Source organism: Sminthopsis crassicaudata, chromosome 1, assembly GCF_048593235.1.
Source record: "Sminthopsis crassicaudata isolate SCR6 chromosome 1, ASM4859323v1, whole genome shotgun sequence".
Classification (NCBI taxonomy): Eukaryota; Metazoa; Chordata; class Mammalia; order Dasyuromorphia; family Dasyuridae; genus Sminthopsis; species Sminthopsis crassicaudata.
Genome location: NC_133617.1, coordinates 608,850,168 through 608,858,702, shown reverse-complemented (window position 1 = coordinate 608,858,702; position 8,535 = coordinate 608,850,168). Strand labels below are relative to the sequence as shown.

General features: G+C 34.3%; 1 long non-coding RNA gene across 1 annotated transcript in view; it reads right to left on the bottom strand.

Moving 5' to 3' along the window:
- Positions 1 to 353: 353 nt before the first annotated feature.
- LOC141555520 (uncharacterized) overlaps positions 354 to 8,535 on the bottom strand; it is a 52,623-nt gene continuing 44,441 nt past the window's right edge. The window contains exon 5 of the long non-coding RNA XR_012486223.1: positions 354 to 1,737. This is a non-coding gene — a long non-coding RNA (uncharacterized LOC141555520). The remainder of the gene's footprint in view (positions 1,738 to 8,535) is intronic.

Below are 8,535 nucleotides of genomic sequence, written 5' to 3'. Positions count from 1 at the left end.
TACATGGGACAAAAGAGTTAAATATCTCAGTTTTTTTTTTTTTTTAATGATAGAATAAATTCATACGGAAGAGAAAAAAAAATCTAATCTCCAAACCCCAAGATATCTTGTGAAGTTTTCGAAATCAAAAAAATTATATTCCTTTGGGCAGAACATCCATATATAAGGGTATAATTCCCCATGTAGACAGAGAAAGGAAGGGAAGAAGGAAGGAAGGAAGGGAGGAAGGAAGGAAGGAAGGAAGGAAGGAAGGAAGGAAGGAAGGAAGGAAGGAAGGAAGGAAGGAAGGAAGGAAGGAAGGAAGGAAGGAAGGAAGGAGGCAAAGGAGGGAGGGAGGGAGGGAGGGAGGGAGGGAGGGAGGAAGCTTTCAGCATGTGGTCTGAAATCTGAAGATTCTGATGTCACAATATTGTAATGTTTGCTTGAGAAGGCTAAAGAAGCTGCTTGATATTGGGGGAAATTCATAGCAAATTCAGCAACATAACCTGATTTACAGGGAAGGATCTCTCTGAATTTGTGCTTCCTATGGAGAGACTTTTCCAAAGGCTGGAAGTCAAGGGATTGATGAAACCAGCAGATATATGCTATATTAGGTTGTCTAGAATAAGGAGAAGACTGACAAGTAGCAGACAGATGTATTTATGAAGACAATTAATTTAACTTAAGGTGGTATAAAAGAGGTCTGGACACAAAGAACTCCTACACAGATTATATCATACAAACACACACACATATATATGTAGTTATATATGTGTATACATGTATATATAATCACAAATATATAAATATATTTAATACATAAACATAATTTATATATATAATAATTATATATATGTATATGTATATATATAAAATCACAAAAATAAAATGACTTAAAGAGAGAGCCCAGTAAAATATTACCCAAACATCTAGTAAATGCCAACCAAACATTTCACATACAGGCTACAGAATCAAGATGAGAGACTCCCCTTGGCCATTCAGGTCTGAGGAAGGTTCCAAAAAAAGGCTGGTGAGAAATGGAACTATGGGCAGCACAACTATATCTAAAAGGATAAAGGATCATGAGATCAGAGAATATGGCAATCTAAGGTAAGAATACTGATCACAGAGTACTCCCATAGGCAGAATTATCTTCTGCTTCAAGGACAATCAAGATGTATGTGGATATGTTGGATGGACTCAAGGGGAGAATGCAGCTTTTGTTTGGCAGAAGCTTTTGTCTACTGACCCAGCATTAGATAGATAATGATTTGGAGGTCAAAGCCAGAAATCATTTTGGACCTCAAAGCCCTGAAACTACATAAACAACCATTTACATGATCTTTATACTTAGACTCATAAGGTCTGATGACTGCACCACTCATTAGGATGACTGTATTGATTGAAGGTGTAGAGTTTCCTGACCATTTTGGTTGTCTGAGTCAGCAACCTTGTATTTCTTAGTTCTTCCTTTCCCTAAAGGACAGGGCTGAGTCTTTACCAAGAGGTGTGGAGAATTATGCCTTTATAAAATTAGAAATTAGCTCTGAGTCCCATGTGGACAGAGTTTGGACATATTGTCCAGACCTTGCCTTTTCCTTGAAGCCTGATTCTCTGGACTGTGCCGTAATTGTCTTCTGACTCAGATTGGGCAGGGCTCCTTTTCTCATTGCTGAGTTCTTCTTGGAATCTCCATTTTGGGGAAGGTCCTTAGACCAGTCATCCCTTATTACTGGACATAGCCAGAATTTTTATGATCTGTTAAAAAAAAAAAAAGTGGATTAGAATAGATGGTTTCCTACTGGAGCTAGCTAGAAGGCTCAGGGGAGCTCATTGTTAACTTTTCAGTGTGAATATTTACACCTCTAAAATCTGCAAAGTCTACAAATCAGGGTTTAATTCATTCTGTTTTCAATTGTTTAGACTTTAAACTTTAAAAAGTAATGGACAAAATGTTTATTATTAACATTTTGATTGAATTTTAAAGTATGTCCAGCACTCTTTCTTCCCACCCCCTCATCCCCCCCAAGAACCAGTTGTTAAAGATTTACCAGCACACCCCTGTGTCTAAAATTCCTTCTAGGCCCAAATCTATGATCCTATGAAACACATCATTAGTCAGTAATTAATTCCTTTTGTATCACTTATAGCACTAAACAGAATGCTGAATATACAGTAAGTGCTAAATAAATGCTTTTTCCATAAAGAGAAAAGTTTTTAGGTGGTTTTGCCCTGTTTGAAACCTTCCTTTTTTCTTTCTGCCTAAATTTCCTCCCTTCTTCCTTTCTTCATTTCTAAAGACCAAAAAAAATATATATATATATATACCTGGGCTTAGGGAAAAATCAAAAACTAATTATTTCATCTACAGTATAACCTATACAATCCTTCCTCAATCTAACTTCATGACTTCTATTTCCAGTCATTTATGTCAATTATTTAGGATAATTTAAGTGATTGTCAACTATGTAACTCTGGCATATAATTCCTTTTATTAAAAAAAAAACAAACAAACAACTAATTAGACTTCCTTGATAATACTGAGTCATCAATGATATGTTAGTTAACATTCTTTTTTATGTCAGTGTTCTTTCAAGTGAAATATTTTCTCAATGATTTGATAGTGAGATTTGAGTCACCAGTAAATCTTTTCCTTCCTTTCTCTTTGTTTTCTTCTCTTTCCCCACCTTTTTAAAGCAGCTGAATCTTCTCGATTCAGCCCTGAAATCTAGGAAAGGCAACCACTTGGTCTTGTGATTAGTTGAGATATGGGGCCTGTTTAACAAGTGCTATATTTTACTGATTAACAGTGTAAAAAATGATGAAGGCGATATTTTTTTTGGTCATTCTTTTCTTTTCATCCTCTTCTTTAAACTCTTATCCTTTTGACCCCGTTCACTGCCTCATTCCTCATAAAAACAAACTGCCCCCATTTTAGCTCCAACTTTTCTCTCTTCTTCCTTGAAATATTAAGTCAGGAACTGAATCAAAATGAACTCCCCCCCCCCCCCAAACAGAAACTTTTAACTGCTTTTTGGAATTGTTTTTGGTAGTCTTGAAAACATTTGTTTCAGGAGTCTCTGAAGACATGTTTGGCTAGAAAAAGGAGATGGGCTGTTCATATAATGAGGATTCCAGACTGTATAAGATAGATAGCCTAAGTGCTACATTGCTGACCTTCCCCCTCAATGTTAAAAGAACTAGAAGAAAACCTCTAATACATTGGACAGATCATCTATAAAAGATTTGTGGATGCTGTAAATAGGAATTGGACAGGAAAAGATCATTTTCCTATATATCTAAGAGGGAATCCCCATACCAATTAAATCACTGATCGATCCAAATATCAAAGGGAAGTAAGTTATTGTCTATTTTGTCTATCTATGCTGCATCATATATTGTACATTACAGATCCTTAAGGGATTTTTGTGATGACTAATCCTTCCTCCCTCCCTTCTCCTTTTTTTATTATCACTGATTTAAAGCTACAAGAGACCCTGGAGGCCATCTAATCCAACTTTTTTTGATTAATAGATGAAAAAACATCCAAGTTCACACAGATAGTATCAGAGGCAGAGGTTGACCCTACGTTTTCTTGATTTCAAGTCAGTCTTTTAACCACTGTGCCATACTATTTCCTGAGGTCGCCCATTCCACTTTTGAAAAGTTTTGCTAGAAAGATTTTTCTTACAGGAAGGAAGAAAGGCTAGAAATGCAGGTTAGAACTATGCTGTGAAAGATATTTAATACTAAACAATAGGATTCCTATTCTCTCAGGGATAAAAGAGAACAAGTAGATTGAACAGAAGAGACGTACAAATAGAATATATTTATATTAAAGAGGGTAGGACCAAGGACAAATCAATGGGATATACTTCCCCCAGACTGACATCGATCCATTACTCACTACTTCTTACATAACACTTAGCAATGTTCTGTGCATAAAAGACAAATTTTCAGGTACAATGTGAAGTTAAATGACATATTCCTTTCACCAGCACACTTCATAGACTATATATAGCATAATAGTTGGTTTTGACAGTCACTATGAATGGAGATAATTTTGTCTTAATGCCAATCCAATGATAAGTCTACTCACACTTAGTCTATTCTACAGACCACACAGACATATATTCCATTATTGATCTTATAAATGATGACTTTTCAGCTTATTAGAAACTGCCAGAGATTGTTTGTGCTCTGCTGTCTGGCATAGCTTTCAAAATCCTGGGGCAGGCTCCATACCATGATGAAGATTCAGAAGAGAATTTCAGTGGAAATGAACAAGATATTTGATTTTATTGCTTATAAAGTTCCTCCTATCATTCACCTTTCCCACAGCTATCAACATCATCTTTGCAAGGTTCTTTTTTTTTTACTACCTGACTCTCCTGTTCAATAATATCCAGTGCTTCTCTATCTGTTCTTTAGTTTGCCCTTTAAGGGCCTCCAGTATTTGGATCCAACCCACCTATCCCATTTTGAGACTCATTATTCCTCTTCCTATATATTTTAGTCAAAGTAGACAATTACTACTTTCCTTGAATTTGACATGCAATTTCCCATTTCCATTATTTATTTACAGACACTTTGTACCATTCCTGGAAGACATCTCTGCTTTTCAAATTCCTTATTATCCTGTAAGGCTGCCACCTTTTTTGTAAACCCTTCCATGAAATATTGGTGATTCCTCTCTCTTCAAATACTCCAAGACCATGTTCTCTCTTCTATTTCTTTTATTCCATATCTTGCATCACATTTATCTATAATAGTCCCCTCAATATAAGAGAAGCTTTTAAAGGTAAAGGGTTTTTTGTGTTTATCTTTGTAACTCTGATACTTAGCATGATAGCTTGTACATAAGCATTTAGTAAAAGTTTATTTAATTGAATTTGATTTTATTCAAATTTCTGTGCTGTACTAGAAATAGCACATCCAACAAATCAAAAGATCTGGGTTTAAGTCACAACACTACCATCTACTAGATATTTGACCTTGAATAAGTCATCTTTCAAATCTATTTATCAAATATTAAGTATCTACTATATCTGAGGCACTAAGTTAAATGCTTCAAGAGCTACAAATTTCTTTCCATAAGGCATTTACAATCTAGTGGGAGGAAATATACATGCAAATAAGTATAAGAAAAAGAAAATTCCACACAGGGAAACATCTAGTAGATGGAAAGTGCATATAACCTAGTCTGCAACATGCAGATGGGTGAGCAAATCATTTAGTTAGTCGGTTAGTACATAAATCTTCAACAAGCAGTGAAGAGACCTGAGGAAAGAATTCAATAGAAACTGAACTGGTTTAGTTGCCTTAATTTTTAGTAGAAATTCCCAGGCCTTGTGTGATTTTCATTGTGGTTCCTTGAGCAATTTCCTTCTGGAAGCATGCAGTGTTCTTTCTTTAATGTGGGCATTTGAAATTTGGGTTATAACATTCCTGAGACTTCTGCTTTTGGGGTTTCTTGTAGGTAATAACTAGTAGATTTTTTTTTTCTATCTTCTCCTTTGTACTATGGATTTTAAAGATCTAGGCAGCTTTCATTTATGATTGCTAAGAATATAATATTTAGAATTTAAAAAAAAATGACAGTCAAAGAAATCAAGAATTCTTTCTCTCCTTGACATATTTCCCAGGTAAGTTATTTTTAATGTCAGATATCTTACATTTTCTCTTTCCCCACACCAAATCTTTTGGTTTTGTCCTACTATTTCTTGCTGTTTCATTGGTTTCTGTTTTGTCTGTTCTAGTTTTCAATAAATCCATTTTTTTGGATAATCTTTGTAAATCTTCTTACAAGAGAAGGAGACTTGTTCTTCTTCCAGATCTTTCCCACAGAGCATTTATTTAATTTTTTTAAATCTCTTTTTGTTGGTATTCTTATTGTACTTATAGAAAAATTCATTTTTCCCTCTTTGAGTCTCTTAAAGTTATTGTAGACTTACTGTCTTGAGGGAACATCTAGATATCTAGATTTGTATTAATTTTTTATTTGATTTACTTTCAGCTTTGGTTTCTAAATTAGGGTTTTGTTTCAGGGCTGGACTCTGCCCTCTGCTTTGCTTTTGGCCATGATTTTAGCCCTACTTAGATTCACCCTGGGGCCCCCAGATTCCTGTGTTGAATTCCTGAGGTTATATCCATCTGGACCATTGTAATAATCAAATAAATTTTAACTTCATTTTCTGATAGCTTATTTGTCTGTTGAAATGACTACATAAAATTTTAATTTTTTTCCTGGCAATTGGGGGAAGGTTTAAAATGTATCAGAGGTAAAATATTAGGAAGCTTAGTTAATGCTTTTCTTTATTAATTCTTTTTTTATTACTAATTGAATTCTGAATGACCAATTGTCTAATGAAATAAAGAACAAACCTCTACAAAGACTTTACATTTCCCAAAATAAGCATTTAGTAATCATTAGCACTCACTATTTAATAATTTCAAACACTTCTTAGTTATGATAAACATTTAGTAATACTTATAATTACAATTATAATTATACAATTATAATTATAATATAATTTGAGAGTATTTGGAAACCAGAACAGATGATTAAATATTTTAAAATATTAAAAAAGATACTGTAGAGATAATATCCAATTAAATGAATAGAGAAGAAAGCCCTGTAGAACTTGATAACATGAGTTTTTGTCAGGACAAATTAAGCATTCTATAAATTATCCGTGACTTTATATTTAGATTTGTTTGAAGTAATAGCATGCTTTTCTTTTTTTTTTTTTTTTCAATCTGGATCTATGATTTCCTCAGTGTCCAAACTTGCAATAAGGAAATTCCCCATTTCTTTCCACCAATGAAAATCTGTAACTGTTTTTCAATTTATATTCTGGGAGTTACCTGACACACTGAAAAGCTAATGAACATGTCCAAAGTCAAACAGAGAGTAAAGCGTCAGATGCTTAATTTGTACCTACGTACAATTCACTTTTTTCACTTTGCTTTTTTCACTATATTATCCCAAGAGACAATATATTGGGGACAGAGGGTAAAGGAAAGGAAGTGTGAAAAAAGGGAAAAGAAAAAAAAGGAACAAGCATGTGTCAATTTTCTACTATGTGCCAAAATTTGGACTTTACCAACATTATCTCATTATATTCTCACAATGCTGGAAGACGGATGCTATTATTATTCCCATTTTACAAATGAGAAAATTGAAGCAGAGGTTAAATGGCTTGCTCTGGCTCAAATAACTAATAAGTATCTGAAGTTAAATTTGAACTCATCTTCTCGACTCCAAAGTCTACCACTCTATCCACTATATCAATTAATTGCTTTATTGGCAAAATAATACTGATGATGATGATGATGATGATGATGATGATGATGACGACGACGACGACACGACAAAAGATGACTGTACCAAGTGCCTTACAATTATTATTTTAATTAATCCACAATGACCCTGGAAGATAAATGATTTTACTATTTCCACTTTATGGATGGAACTCATATTTTTATTACTCCAAACCTAATGCCTTATCCACTATACCATCTAGCTGTCCAAAGACAAAGGAAGAACAGGAACAATAAATGAATAAATAACTCTCACTTATCCAACTTTCCCAGACCTTTTCTGTTTTCCCTAAATTTAGAAAAAACTAAAAAAAGTTGCTGGCTATCATAATCCCACTCTAATTCTTAAATGCTCAATTCCTCAAAAGTTAAGAGCAAATTCATCATGATTCAGGCATTCCTTGAAGAGTGGATACTTCCTTAAATTGAAGAATGTTTCCCAAAGTACTTGGCCATTCATTAATCCTAATAAGGCTGATGGTATTTCAATGGGTGTGTCACTGTGCTAATCCTATTATGAATTTCAGAAGAACTAATGTCTGTTGGGGTGTGTGTCATATGTGTACTTTTTGTCTACACTAGTTTGTACAATCTACCCACTTAAAAAAAACCCAAACACCCAAATCTAAAATCTAAACATATATGATATAAAACCAAATGTGTCCTGCTTTCTGCCTACATGATAAAGATGGGTGAATGATTCATGAATTGGCCACTAGAAACTTGATGGATATTTTCATGTCAGAGATGAAATATTCTATGTTGTTTCACTGAAGAGCCATGTGTGTAGCTGGGGTGATTCATGCAGATAATGGGAAATAATCCATTGTTAAGAAATTTCGCCAACATCTCATACTACACCCCTGTGATTTTTCTTTTCATTCCTAAAATCTTAGTGTTTACAAAAAGCATCTGTGAAGCCAACTTGATGGCCAAGGGGGGCCATCAATGGAGAGGATATTGTTAAACTGAGTGACAGCATTACTCATCATGATTGACAACCCCCAACTCTGTGAGTATACCCACGGTCTTGTGACATTTTGTGAGCTAAAGAGTATAAATTCTGCATGACAAAGGCAGGCAGCTAAACCAGGGTAGTCCAATGGGATTATTTTAGCTTTATCCAAGTTAGGTTAGCTGGATAATCAGAAAATTGGAGTGCTATATTTGGTTTCATGGCTTCCATGTATGAAGACAGCTTTATTTGGACTTGCAAATTAATAGAAAGTTCAT